The sequence below is a fragment of the Fukomys damarensis genome, unplaced genomic scaffold (assembly GCF_012274545.1).
Source record: "Fukomys damarensis isolate Sample0158 unplaced genomic scaffold, DMR_v1.0_HiC HiC_scaffold_38, whole genome shotgun sequence".
Taxonomy (NCBI): Eukaryota; Metazoa; Chordata; class Mammalia; order Rodentia; family Bathyergidae; genus Fukomys; species Fukomys damarensis.
The window spans coordinates 27,196,996-27,215,541 of record NW_022900950.1 but is presented as its reverse complement, the minus strand read 5'-3'; positions in this window follow the sequence as shown (position 1 = coordinate 27,215,541).

Here is an 18,546-nt window from a genome sequence, read left to right as displayed (position 1 = left end):
ACCCAGCAGAACCAGGAGCAATGTTCAAAATATTGAACAACCTGGCATAACACAGAGACAAATGGCTGGAACATAGAAAACTTGAAGTACCCCTCATACCCCATACCCTGCACCAGACATCCTCCAGTCATTGAATTCTGGTGAGGGCCGGCTGATGCAGTTCTGGAGCAGGGAAGCAGAGCATTCAGGCCAGGTCCCAATCTATACAGAAGCCTTGAGATATTTCACCTAGTTGCTCCAGTGAATGTGGCATGCTGAAAGACACTCCTTGGTAATAGTGACACATACTAACAAAGATTCTCTGTCCAGTCCGGACACCCCATCTTCTGTAGCATTATTTTCAAGAGCATGTGCAGAGAGAATGTGAAGATACTCTGGAAGAATCTAACTTTTCTCTACTAAGGTCCATCTGCCTCCAGTGTTCAATAAGGATGTCTGACTGCTCAAACAGCTGCCCTTGAAGAGTGGACACTTTCTCTCTAGCCTCTGCGAATCTGTACAGCATCCCAAAAAGTGTCTGGATCTCCCTAGAAGAGAGAAGCCAGATATTTCAGGCTGGGCCTAGCAGGAGGATCAATCATGTAAGAAGTTGTGGGCACTGGTGCAAGCAGACCAGGTACACAGGAGTAAAATCAGATCAGTAGGCCCCTTCTCAAGTGAGGCAGCAGCCAGTGATTCATGCCTGCAGCTGCTCCTTGACCTTGGTTAACCTCCAGCCTGGTTATGTGGGCAAAGACCCTGACTCAGAGGGACTCTACTTTCAGGTTTATTTATCCTTGGGTTGCCACAGCTTCTGCAGATGGTGGCGCTGGCACTTGGCAGCAACCTGAAATTTTCTGAATGTTCATTGCTTGTCTAAGAGTGGACAAAAGATGATATGTCTCTTCTACTTTTGCTGTAATTTTGACCATGGCCATGACCTCAGAGTGCACTCATAAAGAACAAAGAATGATTTTAAAAACAAAACCTCACTTTAAAACTCCTCCTCCTGCTTTTTGAAAGAGTGTATATATTTCATTCTAAGTAGAAAGTAATTTCAGTATAACCATTACAGTCTCCAGGCATCCCAGCTTCTGGCAACTGGCTCAGGGATCCTATCTGCCCTCCTCTTTGCCCTCTCAAGATCCATGCTTCCCTGCTGAGTGCATTCAAGCTACTTTCCTCTCCAGAGCCTTTTAGACCTCAGTACCCTGGACCACCAGAGATACCTCTTCTCCATCACAGAGGACAGAGGAAGAATTTCAGCCTAGCTTTATTCTTGGCTCCTGAAGGGTGCCCCTCCTGCTATCCTGTTCTTCTCAACCCTTCGATGGAGGAGAGAGAAAAATGCCCATTGCAGAGAGGTCAGTTTACATATTTTTAAAAATAAATATTTTATTTAGGTAAATAAAGATGTAGCCCACCAAAAGTTGTGAAGATAATGTAGAGTTTTCATGTGCCCTGTACCAACTTCCTCTATTGTTAGCATCTTATATCACTAAGGAATTTTTGACATGACTAAAAAGTTGATGTAACAAAACTCCGAATATTATTTTGATTTCTCATTAAATCCTTTTCCAGTTTAAGGACCCCATTCAGACCCCACATTACATTTAGACATCATGTCTCCAAACACTTCTGGGCTGTGAGAGTGGCAGGGACTTTTGGTTTCATTGACCTTGACAGTTTTAAGTCCTGGTCAGGCAGTTTGAACCTTGTCTCTCAGTTTGGTTTGTCTAGTGGTTTTGTGTTTGTCTATAATAATGAGACTGGAGTCATGGGCTTGGGGAGAAAGACCACAAAGGAGAAGCACCTATCTCACCATAGCCTGTCACCACATCGTGTGAGGATCCTCACTATCCACGTGGCTTGTCCCTGACATTGCTAACCTTGATCACCCAGATTAACAACTGTCCCACATACTTCTCCACTGGTAGGCTGTGTTCCCCCTCTTCACATCACACTTCTCCACAGAAAGGTGCAATGGGAAGCCCACCCTGAAGGGCTGAGGAGCTGTGTTCCACCTCCCAGATATGGAAGTATTTCATACAATGTATGAGTCTGTTCTACATTTATGAGGTCAGTCAATAATTATTTTTTTATCAATATAGACACATGGCTACTAATCTTAAACTTTGGCTTATTATCAAAGCCTGTGGTACTATTTGGTTCCACAAATTGCTCCAGATTTGGCCATTAGGACCCTTGGATTTATTTTTATTTTAAGCGTTCTCTTGCTAACACCAAATACTTCCCAGGCTCATCATCATTTTTCTGTCTCAGATTTAGAATCCCTGATTTCTGCAAGAAACTTGGACTCCCTCCATTATAAAATGGCATTTGAAGCCAGTGGATATGGCCATTGCTACAGGAGGGTTACTGCTACTGGGGGCACTCTCGGCTGAGAGAGTAAGGATATATACACTTGTGTGCATCACATAAATGTATAGACTACCCTTTCAAGACTGCTCTTTACTACATTGTGCTCCTTAATGACCATCAAATTTCCTCTCTCCTGAGAAAAATGGCTTGAGGTGATGAAGAGAGTATAGAAGGCAACAAACTGGAAACTATGAACTATCTCTCCTGACCAGAACCCACACACCTGGATTTGCAAGACATGCTATAAAGGTCCTCAGTGGTTTTAAGCTCTGAAACACTTTTTATAAGTGCTGGACATGGTGGCATCTGCATATCAGCCCAGAATTCTGGGAGAATAGACAGAAGGATCACAAGTTCAAGCCCAGCCTTGGCAACTTAGTGAGACACTGTCTCAAAATAAAAGATAAGCATGGCTGTGGATGTAGCTCAGTAAAAGGATCTGGGTACAATCCTCCTATGCCGCAAATAATATATAATGCAATAATTTAATAACAACAACAATAATAATATATTTTTAAAATAAGAAAGAATGGGTATATAGCTTATACTCACTGGGTACAGTCCCCAGTGCTAAGTAAAGAAAAAAAGACTGCATAAGTGGCAGCAGTTAACATATACGTATAACGGAGCAGTTAACATATAAATACTTTTTCTCAGTGTTAACTTCATCAGCTGGTGAGTTCTATAGCAACTTTTCAGGTATACATCCTAATTTCTGTACAGCTGGATCTAGTGCCTAGAACAATGTGAACAGTCAATAAACGTTAGATGAATGAATGACAGTATGTATGAATTAATTTTTAAATTGTAGTATCTGAACAAAGCAGGAGTATGTCATTCAAAAAGCATTCTGGTAAAGGATATTTGGATGTCTGTCTGTGTCTTAGTTACTTCTCATTGCTGGGCAAAATACTCAACACCTAAAGTTGAAAGAGGAAAGTTTTATTTCGGTTTGTAGGGATTTCAGTCCTCAGTCAGCCGGCTGAGAGGCAGAACGCTATAGCAGAGGAGAAACAGTCCATGGCAGCAGCAAATAGAAAGCACATGCAGCAGAGCAGCAGCCCTGAGCCTCCCTTATCCTTCCCATTATCCACACCCAGAATTATGTTAAACCAATTAGTGGATTGCTCTATTAGACACAGCCTTATTCCCATTTTCATATATCCTACACCCAGCCAGCTCCAAAAAGCCCCACCTAATGAGCTTATGAGGCTTTGGAAGGACATCCAGATACAAACCATAGCAATCTACAATTTGGAAATGCCCTCGGAAACTTACCACTGTTTGGGAAGGCTGAGGCAGGAAGGCCAAATGGTACCTTCCCAGCCTGGAACTTTACTCAAGGGCAGATGATACACAGAGGGTGGCACGATGAGCCATGTTAGTGCTGAGAATCTCTAGATTGTTCCCCGTTGCTGCTTTTATGTCCAGGGGTTCTGAATAATATGAAGTCTTGGTTCTCATCCCTCCCAATGTCTTTTTGAAATCTTTCCTGTGCTGTGAGGGTTGAATATGTCACATCATTTGAATAGTACTCCGCACGTCTTATTGCAAGTATCTGTTTGTAGTTTTAGTCTAAGAACCAAAGTGCTTTTACAAAATAATTTCAAAAGAGATGGAATCAGTTGTATGTGCATCATTTTGGAATAATCTGAAAGAATGTAACGAATCCCCTTACGTAGAGTTGTCCATCCTATTTGAGGCAGCACTGTATGGGGACTTGCTGACCAGGGCCTTTATATTTATTTTATTAATTTATTTAGCAGTACTGGGGATTGAATCCAAGTCCTCCCACACACTAAGCAAATGCAATTCCCCCAGCCCTAACCAGAACCTTTCAAAAGTGCTCCATTCTGAAGCAACCTGACAGGTTCATGGTGTTCACCCACACTTCCAGCTCTAGGCACCGAGTTTCCTCAGGCAGAGGAGGCGGAAGTGACAAGCCCTCTATGGGTAGTCTCAGTTCCAGCAAGCAGCTTTATGTTTTGTGTTCTTATGGGCCTTGAATAGATTCTTTTCTCTTCCTTCTCATCCCACACTAGTCACCATACAATGTGCTGCTTTGTTCCCTGGTCCCAGCAGTCGAGTTAGAGGGTATTGGAGAAAATCCAATTGTGCATGCTATTATGACACTAATCCAAATATGCGTTTATTTAAGAACACAGTTGTGCAACCTATGTGCCCCCAGTCTCCCTGGACAATTGTAGTTATCTAAAAATGGCCTCATGGGACTTTGCTTTTCACTGGAGCATGGGGCTACAGAATTCACTTGCCCCATGCTGGGCTCCTCTGCCATCCAGACTGCAGCCTTTCTTAGGCCCAGGTGCAGCTACAATATGTTTGTTGGCAGAGCCCTCCCCCAAAATAGGCATCTCTGTTGTGACTAAGATGTGTAAGTCTTTTTTCAGTAGCATCTTCAGTTGATTGACTGATGGGCCTGTAAGTTATTTTTGAATCTGGGTTATTTCTATTTCTGATGTAAGTTGCTAGAAGCTGCATAATTGCTCAACCCAATCTTTTTATTTGATAATCTATGCTAAGAAAGTAAATGGTCTTATTATAAAGTCTATTTTCTTTCTGAAATATTGATGTTCAGAACCCAACACTGGGTGTATCCCAAGCATTAAATTACATCGCTCAGAAGCATAACATGTCAACATCTTTGTGTCTAAGGCTCGTGGGGGAATCTTTTTTAGGATTCTTTTTCTACAGGAAAAAAAGTTCCTTTAGTAAATCATTCTGTTAGTATGTCACAAAAGATGAAGAAGTATGAGTGTCTGCAAAAGATATCATCTGGAAAATTAAATTAATGATTACTTTGAGTGTGGCAAGCAGCTTTATTCAAGGAATAGATTCTCTCAAGGACTAAATTTTGATCAATTGGGCTGCTCACAGTACATAGAAGTTTAATTACATGATGTCTTAGACTTAAACCAGGGGAGAGAGAAAGGCATAAGAGTTTAGAAAGAAGTGACTACTGGCTTAGTAAAGGAAGTAAAGAGTTTGCCCAAGTTCACCTATGCAATTTGTACATGAAACAAAAATTATAGATTTTCTTTTATTTATTTGTCCAATGCTTCTCTTAAATGTAGGTAGTTTTATAGTATTGTTAAATGATATTTTTAAATTATAAAAATAGAACTCTAATTAAAAAAGGCTAGACCTGACCATTGTTAAAAGAAGTGATTAGAATACAATCTCCTTCACTACAAAATTGTCATTCTAACAATGATTATAGAGTAGATGGCTGCTTAGTGAAGCAATGTGGCTTTAACAAACTTATGCAAAGCTACTCTAAAGCTAGATTTCATTATTGGAATAAAATATCGCTTTGTAAAGATTAAAAAAAATAATATTACAAAATAGTGCATTGCATTCTATGTATTAAAGTCATATTATGAGAGGATGAAAAATGAGAGGAAGAATTGCCAAGTTACAGGTAGTGTGTAGTCAGAACAGTATTTAAAGTGCTTGTGGGCTTATATTTTGGTAAGATTTACCTGAGTGCATGTGTCACTATTACCAAATAGCCTCCAGACCAGAGGTATGAAACCTGAAATTAAACAATATGTTAAATTTAGAAAACAAATAAATGTTGTTTAGCTTTGCTCTTAAACAGTTTATCTACATAGCACTTATATAGACTTGCTAGTACATAGTAAAATTTGAAGTCACTATGTCCTGAAAAGCTCAGTTTAGCATAACTATCTCATAATTTGTACCAGGCTACATGTATTAGGAATAAAGAAAACAAGAATGGTATTTCATCATCCTACCATAATTCTCCTTTAAAAGGTATGAGAAACCAAACTGTTTTTAAATTAACTTTTCCTAAAATTTTACATTACTCTTAGTTAACAAAAATGTTACAAAGACAGTACAGAATTTTTACACATGTTACATCCAATTTCCCATATTAGTGCATTATACCATATGATAGAGTGCTAATAAAACAATATGCATGTATTGCCATTAACTAAAGGTACATTTTATTAAGATTTTCTTTATTTTTACTTAATGTCATTTTTTTCTTCCAGAATCCCACCCAGGATACTGCAATTGTACTTGGTTGACAGTTTTCTTTAGGCTGTAGCTCAATGTGAGCTTCTCAGGCATTTCTTGCTTTTGGTGACCTTCATAGTTTTGTGGAATGCTGGTCAGGTTTTCATGCTATGCCCCTCTTTGGGATATGTCTGGTATTATTTTGAGATCAGAGGGGACCTATGTGGAGGAAGACCCTAGAGAAGAAGCCTCTCGAGGTCACCTCTCATCAAGAGTGAACACTTACAAAATGAATCATCACCATGGAGAGGGACCTTGATCACATAGCTGGAGTAGTGTGTGTTGGTTTCCATACTGTAAGATTATGTTTTTTCCTTATTTCCATATTGTACTGTTTCAAAAAAATATTATTGTTCCCAGTCCACACTTATGGGCAATACTTCCAGTCCCTTCAACTGAAAGTATCCGCATGAAGAGTTTAGAATACTTCTGCACAGGATATTTGTCTAACGCTCCTATATGTTCAAACATTTATTTATATGATTAATATTTGGATTATTCTAAGATTTATTTTTAACTTTGAGTTATAATTCAGGAATCTGAGGTAGAAGGATCACAAGTTCTAGGCCAGCTTTGGCAATTTAGTGAGATCCCATCTTGAAAAAAAATAACATGCAATATCATTTATAGTACCTCTTACTTGATGATGATAATTAATGGCTATATTTATGTATTTACTATACTATATTTTTAGAGTATACTCCTTGTATTTATAAAGCCAAGTTTACCATAACATTATGCCTTAACTTGCTGGCAGTAGCGATGTGCATCTGATGTTCACCAGATCTCTCAACTGCAAGAGGCCACACAGAGTTCAAGACTGTGTCCTTAGGTTTAGGTAAGGTCATTCTAAGTCTCAGGATGGATCTTCACTGTTGTGCAGAACATTAGAATATCTCTTCTGTGTTATTTTCTCCTAAAGGTATTTTCTGAAGAGGCAAGGCTAAGAAGGAGAAATCCTCTGAAAAGAACAGGTATCTCCATAACACAGGTCTTGGAGCTGAAGAGGGATGCCTGGCAAAAAATCCCATAGTTAATCCTCCGGGTTTAGAGCTTGAAATATGTAGAAGGGTCTACCCAGGAACAAGAACAAGCCAGAAGGAGTAGACAGCTTACCAGTCTGCAGTCCTTTTGGGCATCATTTTACTCTCCAAATTAACTCATTAAAAATGATCATTTCTCCTTTGAGGAAGAATGGGTGGATATTTGCAGATGGAAACAAAATCACCAGGCAGCTAAAAGTTTCTAAGCACACAATTTGATATTCAATCAGAAATGTCTAGAAGAACAGAGGAACCATATGACTACATTTAAAAGAAAAATTACATAAAAGAAACAGTGCTGCAGGTGACCTACACACTGAAGTTGAGTAAGGAGATTTTTATATTTATTTATTTGTTTGTTTGTTTGTTTGTATCAGGGATCAACTCAGGTCCTTGTGCTTGCGAGGCAGACAGCGGAACCACTGAGCTAAATCCCTGACCCAGGAGACTTTTAAATATTTCTGGTTACTGTCATAAAGAAGAAAAACAAAAATACAAAGAAACAGATTAAAGGTTGCAAAAAATTTAACAGAAGACACAAGTAGAGGTCCTAGTAAAAAAGAAAAGCACACGTATGGAATTGGTAACTAGCAAAGCACATCATCACCTGAAATTGATAATCAGTAGTTGAAGAAGAAACAGGATTGATGCTGCATGACAGATCAGTAGGAGATTGCTCTGAATCATAGAAGGGAACTGAATGAGAAAGGAAAATAAAAAAATAAAGAAAACCATAAAACCCCAGCCACCAATTCCTTATACTTTGAACATTGGGAGACACATATGCAGAAGAAAGAATAGACTTTAAGGTAAATAGAGTTCATAGAGTTTAACAGAAGCAAAGAAGTATATTTTTCTATGATTAAAGGAAAATATAATATTTCTAAATGCAAATCTACTAATTCATATTGTAATTATATAGAGTATAAACTAGTAAATAATAATCAAATAAAATAAAGGACAAAATAATTAAATTGAAATAACATAGAAGTGAAGAGAAATAGAAGCAAATCTGTAATTGTATCAGGAGAGTTTAACATATTTTTCAATAGATAATAAATGAAGAGTGGAAGGAAAAATGGGAGGCCAAAAATTGAGGCACTATTAACATATTTGGACTAATGTTAGTACAAAGAATACTACAGATAACAATGATGGCATAAAACTACAACAATGTGTAAATTTGCCAGATCTGACAGTAATATGTTTTTAAAAGATTGAAATTCAGAGTATGCTCTCTTCTCACCCTATAAAAAAAAGAAAGAAGAGTTTGAAGAGAGTGGGACAAAAATAAAAATAAAAAATAAGAATTTAAAATAAGAGGAAAAGAAAAAAATAATTTTAAAAATAAAAAATAAAAATAAAGAACTTCCTTCAGGGCATGTCTCTGCTGTCACAATAGACAATGTGGGCAGCAGTGTGCAGATCTAAGTCAATTAGTCTCAGCAAGACAGCAGCAGACCCTTGAGATTCAGGCTAATTCCTGGCTGCAAGGCCCAAGTTGAGATCCATGACCTCCTGCAGGGTTAGACTCTACAATGTTCTACTACAGGTTTCAGTTGCCCTTCCCCTGAAGACAGCCCAGGTTTTTATGGGAAGTGGTGATACCTCCAACTTACCAACTACGGTGGTCTGGTGTGCCTTTATTGCAGGATTCTCTTCACTTTTATGGTGGGCTTCAATTTTCACCAAGGAGACCCTCTTTCTGTTGCTCCCTCCTGTTTTATCTTCTGGAGCTCAGTACAATGGCCTTTACGACCCCCTGTGCCTCTATGGTGTGAATCCAGGTACTGGTACAACCAGGAGGCCTAAATGAGGGGGGAGCCCTGGAGTTATGCTACAGATGTGTTTGTGTGGCTCCAATCTTCACAGTTCTTGGCTGCTTGGAGGCTCGGGATGCTGGGGGTGGGGTAGCAGCTTTCTCCACTTGGTTCTGACACATAATTCCTCATTCTTTATGGCTGAGTAATACTCCATTTGATAAAAAAATAAAAATTTTCTTTATCCAGTTTCCAGGTAATGGGCAATGGGTTTTTTTCCATATTTTAGCTGTTGTAATCTGTGCTGTTATGGACACAGTAATATCACCATGGTATGATTCTTTAAATTCTTTTCGGAAGACACCTAGCAGAGGAAATGCTGGTCAAATGGGACCTCTAATCCTAGTTCTTTGAGGTATTTCCATATTGATTTCCACAGCAATTGTCCTAGTCTACATTCCCACCAAGAGTGGAGAAGGATTCCTTTTACCCACAGCCCCTTCAGTACTTGTTGTTTGCTGATTAAGAAATAACAGCCATTCTTTCTGGGATGAAGAGGAATCTTAGGAATAATAGTTGAGTCTTAGAAACAACCCAAATGCCCATCAACTAATGAATGAATTCAAAAGTTGTAGTTCTTTTATATGATGGAGTACTATTCAGCCATAAAGAAGGATTAATTGGAGACATTTATAACTAAATGGATGAACCTCGAGAACATACTTTTAAGTGACCTAAATTAAACACACATGTAAATATCGCATTATCTCTTTTGTGTGAGAAACTGAAAGTGAACAAAAGACTAAAAAGAATAGTAAACACATTGAAATAGGAAGACATTTTTCATAATTATACAGAATGAGATACTTTGTGAATACTGGAAATGTTTTAAACAAAAAATGGTATATTAGAATATGAGCTGAAATATTACCAAATGAAAATATATTCTTCATAGATCAAAATGCACAATTTACCATTGTTATTCACTAATCATTTTTTATGAAAAATTATTCTTTCATAGAATGGTTTTTACATTTTCTTTATTAATATTTGCTTCTGTTAATTCAGAATAAAATTTAAAATTAAAAAAATCAAAATAATAGCTTTTTAAAATTTATGTTTTGTTATATATTTTGAAGTTTCTAATTTTCAAAGGTTAAGGAATTTTTTGTATTTTTAAATTTTAATTTTTATTAGTATTCATTTGCAGGATATAATTGTTAAATTCATCACAAGGAGCTCTTAAATGTACATAGTACATGTTAAATGGTATTTCTTACCATGTATAAACTTTTCAGGAAACTGACTTCTGAGTAAATATGTTTACTATAAAACACAAAGAAAAAGGCAAAAGTTGCACATAAATTCACCATTCAATGATAATTACTGTTAATATTTGACATTTGGCATTTTTTCTATTTCTTTTCTAAAAATTCATGTTTGTATATTAGAGAAAAGTTTATATACAAATCAATGTCTTTGTGTTTTCAATAAAACACTGCATTAGTAAAAAAATAATATAATATAAAAGAAAGTAGATTGAAAATCAACAGCCTAAATTTCCATTGAAGAATCTACAAAGAATGTTGTCACTTCAAGAAAGAAAAAAGGAAATAAGTCATATGTGTAAGAGAAGAACTTGGTCAAATAGAAATTAACACATAATGGAGAATATACTCACAGCCAATCAATGATGTTTTAAATGTATAATAAAATAAGCTCCAGCGAAATAATAAAAAGAGATAATAATCCTTACCAGGAACAGGAAACAAGACATATTTACACATTCCAAAGACAGTAAGCACACTTTAGGAGAATTTGACCAATTGCTTGAAAATTACAACTAAAAAAATGAGTCTGAAAGAATTAAAAACAAAATTAGTTGTTAAAAACATTCCCACAAGGAAAACTTATGAGAAATTAGTGGTGTGGTAAAAATATAAGGTAAATGATTAAATTAAAAATAATTATTAGAATTAAAGATACATTGCCAGTAATCCTCAAAATACAGGTTTTTATGAGCTCTGATAAAAATACAGTGACTGCTCCTGCTGAGTGTGATCCAATGCAAAAATAGACTCACAAAACTTATGAGTATTCTCAGCCACCTTATTTACTGAATCAAGCACTGTGTGGCTTTCAACTCTTCTGTAAAATCAAAGTGAACATGATACATAAATGTTTTGATCATTCAGGACATCTAATGAGCCAGGAGAGCACAACTAAAGATACTAATTAAAGAGGACTTTCAAAACCACTTCAAAAGTGGAAAGAAGGATGTGATATGTTTATTTGAAGTTAAACGAAGTACCTTGAGGGGAATTAATGGTAACATATTTTTTAGTATAGTGATTTTTAAAATGTATACACTTACCATATTTTTCAATCACACATCATATGATAATTGAAAAGAGCCAGATACAAAAAAACAACTATGGATTAACCGCAAATAAAAAACTAGACACCAAAAGACATCTATGGCATAATATCAAGTAAAAATAGAATAACATTCTCTGGAACAACCAGTAGGTCACAGCAGAAACTAAAAAAGAAATTAGACAGTTTTCACAATTAAATGGTAATTCCAATAAAACATACAGGAATCTATGGGACACAGTAAAAGCAGTTCTACAAGGGAAATTCACAGCAGTGAATGCCCACACTAGGAAAACAGAAAGAGCTCAATAAACAACCTAATGCTAAGTCTCAAGCTCCTAGAAAATAAGAGCAAGAGAAACCCAAAGCTAATATAAGAGAGGACATTATAAAGATCTGAGCAGAAATCAATGCAATGGAAACTAAGATAATGATACAAAAAAAATCAATGAATTATAGAGTTGATTTTTTGAAAGAATAAATAAAATAGATTAACCTTTAGCCAGCCTTATCAAAAAGAGGAAATAAAAGACTTAAATCCATGCAATTGGGAACAATAAAGGTGAAATCACAACAGATCCAGCAGAAATACAGAGGATCATCAATACCTACTTCAAGAACCTGTACTCTAATAAAATTGAAAACACAGAAGAAATGGACAGATTCCTAGATATATATGAATTACCAAAGTTGAATGAAGAAGATATAAACATTCTAAACACCCCAATTACAATCACTGAATTGAAAATATAATTAAATATTTACCAACAAAGAAAGCCCCAGGTCCTGATAGTTTCTCTGCTGAATTATACAAAACATTTAGAGATGAACTATTGCCACTACTCTTTAAACTTTTCAATGGAATTGAAAGGGAAGCAATACTCCCAAATTCATTCCTGTAAACAAGTGTTACTTTGATTCCCAAACCAAAGAAAGACCCAAACAAAAAGGAGAACTACAAACCAATATTTGCAATTAACATAGATGCAAAAATCCTCAACAAGATACTGGCAAACAGAATATAGGGACATCAACAACATCATACTCCCTGACCAAGTTGGATTTATTCCAGGGATGCAAGGATGGTCCATCATGCATAAATCAATAAATACAACATTAACAGAGCCAAGGACAAAAACCATATGACCCTCTAAATAGATGCAGAAAAAGCATTCAACAAAACCCAAAACCCATTCATAATAAAAAATCTGCAGAAAATTGGAATAGATGGTCTTTAACTCAACCTGATTAAGGCTACCTGTGAAAAACCAACAGCCAACATCATCCTAAATGGTCAAAAACTGAAAACTTTCTCACTAAAATCAGGAACAAGACAAGGATGTCCACTATCACCACTCCTGTTCAATATACTTCTGGAAACATTAGCCACAAGTCTTAGACAAGACAAAGAAATAAAAGCACCAAAGATAAGAAAGGAAGAACTTAAACTGTTATTAATTGCTGATGATATGATGCTCTACATAGAGTACCCACAAAGCACCACCAAAAGATGTCTAGACTTAATTGAAAGATTCAGGAGAGTAGCTGTATACAAGGTTAACACTCAAAAATGTCAATAGCCTCCTTGTACACAAATGACAGACTCACTGAGAGACAAATTAAAGAAACAATTCCTCTTCAATAGCACCCCAAAAAATGAAATATCTAGTAATCAAACTAACAAAGGAAGCAAAAGACCTCTACATTGAAAACTACAGCACTGTCAGGAAAAAAAAAAAAAAAAGAGATAAAAGAGGCTATCAGAAAATGGAAAAACATACCTTGCTCCTGGGGAGGAAGAACAAATACAGTGAAAATAGGCAAACTTCCAAAACTGCTATATATATTTAATGGAAACCCAATTGAAATCCCAGCAGTATATTTCACAGAACCACAGAAAAAATTCATTTGGAACCAGAAGAGATCTAGAACTGCAAAAGCCATTCTAGGCAACAGAGACATGGCAGTAGCTATCACGATCCCCAACTTGAAACTATACTACAAAGCTATTGTGATAAAAACAGCATGGTACTGGCAAAGAAACAGATTCAAGGATCAGTAGAATAGATTGGAAGATGCAGAAACAACTGCAGACATACTTAGCCACCTCATCTTTGACAAAGTAGCCGACCATCCTCACTGGATGAAACATAGTCTTTTTAATACATGGTGTTGCAAAAACTGGATTTCAACCTGCCAAAGATTAAAACCAAACTCCTGTCTTTCCCCATGCACTAAACTAAAATTGAAGTGGACTAAAGATCTAAATATTAAAACAGAAACACTACACTTGCTGGAAGATAAATTGGGTAGATCTCTCAAAGACATTAACATAGGAAAAGACTACTGAGCAAATCCTCAGTAGCATAGGAACTAGCACAAAGAATCAACAACTGTGATCTCATTTTATTAAATATCTTCTGAACAGCAAGAGAAACCACCAACAGAGATAAGAGACAACCTACAACTTTGGAAAATAAATTTATCAGCTGTCTCATAGACAAAGCACTACTATCTAAACATATATATAAAAAACTTTAAAAAGTCGGACCTCCCAATATAAAAACCCAATTCAAAAATGGTCATCTGAAATGAACAAACATTTCTCAGACAAAGAGGTAAAAGCAGCAAAGAAATATATGAAAAAATGTTCAACATCATTTTTCATTTGAGAGATGCAGATGAAAACACTGAGAGTCCATCTCACCCCCGCAGAAATGGCTGCTGTCAAGAAATCAACCAATAATAAATTTTGGCAGGGTTGTTTGGAAAAAGGGACACTTCTCCATTATTGGTGGGAGTGCAGACTGGTGCAACCACTGTGAAAATCAGTGTAGAGATACCTCAAAGAACTAGGACTAGAGTTCCCCTTTGACCCAGCTATCCTTCTGCTAAATATCTTTCCAAAGGAATTAAAAGCATCACACTACAGTGATATATGCACACCCACGTTTATAGCATCACAGTTTGTCATTGCTAAAGCTTGGAAACCACTCACATACCCATCAACTGGAGACTGGATAAAGAAAATGTAGGATTTTTAAATACAATTTAGTACTACTCAGCCATAAACAATGAGAAATCAGATATTTATAGCTAAATGGATTCACAATGAGAATATATTCTTTAGTGGAATAAGTAAGACACACCTGTGCAAATACTGAATAGTTTCTCTGGTGTTAGGAACTGAAAGTATAAGGATTAAAGTGAACAATTGATAGTATGAAATAGGAAGAATGATACTAAGGGGTAGCGGAATTGGGAGGGATAGGGGAAAGAAAAGAAGGCATAGGGCAAAATATGAGATAAGCAGGAAATGGAAACAAATCTTTTGCAAATAGGGATGGGTAGAGGGGTTGAAGTGAAAGCAGAGGAATGGGGAAAAAAATGAACCAAGATACATCATGTAAATGTACAAGTTCCTAATGTTGAATGTAAATGCACTGCATATGTAAAATGTACCATTAAAGTATTTAAGCTAAAAAATACAAAAGGAGAGAGAGAGAAAATAGCATGAAAAGCTCAGTGATTTTCAGTTAAAAAGAAAAATAGAATGTAGCAAAGACAAGCTCATAGAAACAGAGTAGGATAGTGATTGGCAAAGAGTGCAGATGTTGAAGGTAGGGAGAAGTTGGTCAAATGGTGCAAACCTTCAATAAATTCTGGAGACCTATTGTATAATATAGTAACTATAGTTATTGATAGAATGTTGTATACATGAAAATCATTAGAAGCATAGATCTTGAGTGTTCTCATGGCACACAGAAATATAGCCATGTGAGATGACTGATAAAGTGATGATCTTGATTGCTAATAATTTCACAATGTATACATATTATCAAAACATCACAAATATTTACTATTTTTGTTAATCACACCTCAATAAACTTGGGAGGATGAAAGAAAATGCCCAAGATACAAAATTTCACTAGTAATTTTTCTGAATACTAAAAAAAGTAACAATGCTAATCTTATAAAACTATGATAGAAAATAAAAAGGAGGAAGATTATAAATTCATTTTATGAAATAATTTAACATTACTAGTTTGACTAGTAATCCATAAAGGACACTTAAAGAAAGAAAATTATAAGCCAAATTATTTCATGAAAATCTAAATGAAAATATTGAATAAAGATTGAATAAAATATTAGCAAGACAAATTCAAGAGTATTAAAAAGTTATGATTCATTGCAACCATAGAAAGTTTTATAACAAAAAAGCAAAAATATTTAGCAGTCATTGGAATGTACCATGTTTTTAGAAATCAAGGAAAAATATCATAAAATAATCTCTACATTAGCAGAATAGCACATTAGAAAAATACAATACACAATGTTATAGAAACTTTAAGCAAATTAGGACAAGAAGGAAATTTTCTTGATTTAGTAAAGCATAATTGGAAAAAAAACATATATTAAAGCAGAATTTAAAATAAAATCAGTTTTCCTAGCTTAAAGATTGGCTGGCTACAAGGCAGTGTGACAAGGCAGAAAGATATGGAAGAGGAATAAGAACTCATAGCATGTGAGGCAGAAAGCAGGGTGAGTGATCCAGGGGATCAAGGAAGTTTTATTTTATATTTCTTTGTTTTTGATATATAAAGTATTGATTTTTAAGTGTTGATCATGTTCTATTACTTCATTCTTTATTTTTCATCTGGTTGATTTATCTGTTCATGGCAGTGGGGTAGTAAGTTCCTCCATTAGTATTATATTAGTTCTTAAGATTTTTCATATCCATTAGTATTTATTTTATATAGTTGGGTGCACTAGTGTTTGGTGCATATATATTGATTGTCATCTCTTTCTCTTGGGCTGTTCCCTTTACAAGGATGTAATATCCTTTGTCTCTCTTAATCAGTGTTGGTTTGAAATCCACCTGAACTGAAAAGAGGATAGCTACTCCTGCTTTTTTTTGGGGGGGTCCCTGTCACAGAAAGCATTTTTTTCCACTCTTTAACTTTCAGTCTATGAGTTTCTTTTTTTTAATTGTGTTTCTTGTATGCAGCACATTGTTGGATCTTGTCTTGACCCATTTATTAACTATGTATTGACAGTTTATTTCTTTTGATTGGTGAATTGAAACCATTAACATTGATGGTTATAACTGGTATGCATTAAATTGTCCTTGTCATGACTTTTTCTTTTCGTTGAATTCTCCCTTTTTGCATTTGATTTCTTGTCATGCCTGATGGATTCATTCTGCTGAGCTACCTGGGGTTGTGATCCTCAATGTCTTTTCCTAGGATATTTTTAAAAATTTTTTGGAGTGCTGATTTTGTATTTATGAAGTTCCTAAGGTGCTCTTTGCTATAAAAGTATCTTGTTTCTCCATTGATTTTGAAAGATAGTTTTGCAGGGTACATAAATCTGGGTTAGAGGTTGTTTTCCTTTAGGGCTTGAAATATGTCACTCCATGATCTTCTTGCCTTGTCAGTTTGTGTTGAGAAGTCTGCTGTTATTCTGATGGGTTTTCCTTTTTATGTGATTTGTTTCTTTTCTCTAACTAGTCATAGAATTTTGTTCTTCTGTTGTTTTTCCGGAATCTTAACTGTTATATGCCTATATGTATATTTCTTTTATCATAGCTAGCTGGAGTCCTGTAAGCTTCAGTTATTTGTATGTGAAGTTCTTTTCCCCTATTCAGAAAGTTTTCTGCCATTACTTCTGTGAAAAGTTTTTTTTTTAAATGTCATCTGCACTTTCTTCTGTTTCTTCATTGATTCTCATCAGTCTTACATTATTCTTTGAATCATCTAGCAGCTGCTGGATTGACTTCTTGTAGTCCCTTACTATTTTTTTTCCTGGTCATTAATTGTAATCCTGTCTTCTATCTCTGAAATTCTGTCCTCACTTTGGCTTGTTCTGATGTGTAAACTTTCAGTGGAGTTTTTAATCTCCTGAAAATCTGTTTGCATCTATTTTATGGATTCCATTTGTTTCCTATGTTGTAATTCCATCATGTTTCTCAGCTCCATTTTCTTATATGTGTCTGCTCTATTATTTAACTATGTATTGTACTATGGGCACAATCTCTGCTGTTATCTGAGAAATTACTTCTGATTTCATTTTTTCCAGGTCATCTTTTGTTGACAGTTCAGGGATACCAGGTGGTTAAGTATCAGATTGTTCTATCTTGTTGCCCTTTGGGGTTGCCTTAGGTGATCTGGAAATCTGGTTTTGAGATTTTTTTTCCATGTTTTCTCATTTCAACAGATGCAGCCTGCTGTGCCTTTGTTGAGGCAACTTTTTGCTAACCCAGTGGTCTTCAACTCTCAGCAAGACACTGAGCACACTTTACTGTGCTGCTCACCAGTACAACTCCTGAGCTTAGAACAGTGGCCTTCTAGATCCCTAAGCTGACCTGTTGTCTGGTCAGGCTTCTGGCTAGGGTCTGTGCACATTTGGGATGGTATCTAGGTGTGCTTCTTGCTGGAGCCCCTATGTGGCTGTTCTCTGGGAGGGCCTTTGGCTGGGGGCTGTGTACCCCAGTTGTTATCTGCATAAGATTTTAGCTAGGGTCTCCATGCACTTATCAATGGTCTCAGGGTGAACCTCTGGCTGTTGCTCGTGCATCTGTGAGGTTCTCTTCTGGATGGGCCCATGGCTATAGCTGATGGTATGGTGGGTCTCTGGCTGAAGTTTGTGCACCTGTGCAGCTCTTTTCTAGGTGGGCCCATGCTCTAGAGACTGTTGTCAATTTTTCACATAGGAAGGATATATACTTCCAGAACACACACAATGACCCACCTCTTCCCACCAGCATTCAACTCCCAACATCACACCTAACTATAAACCCCTCAGCAGATTAACCCAGTATCACACACCCATGATCCAGTCACTGTCCAAAAGCCCCACCTATGACCAAATGAGGATTTGGGGGGACATTTAGTTACAAACTGAACATTATACCCTTGGCTCCGAAAAGACCATGTGTACCCCTT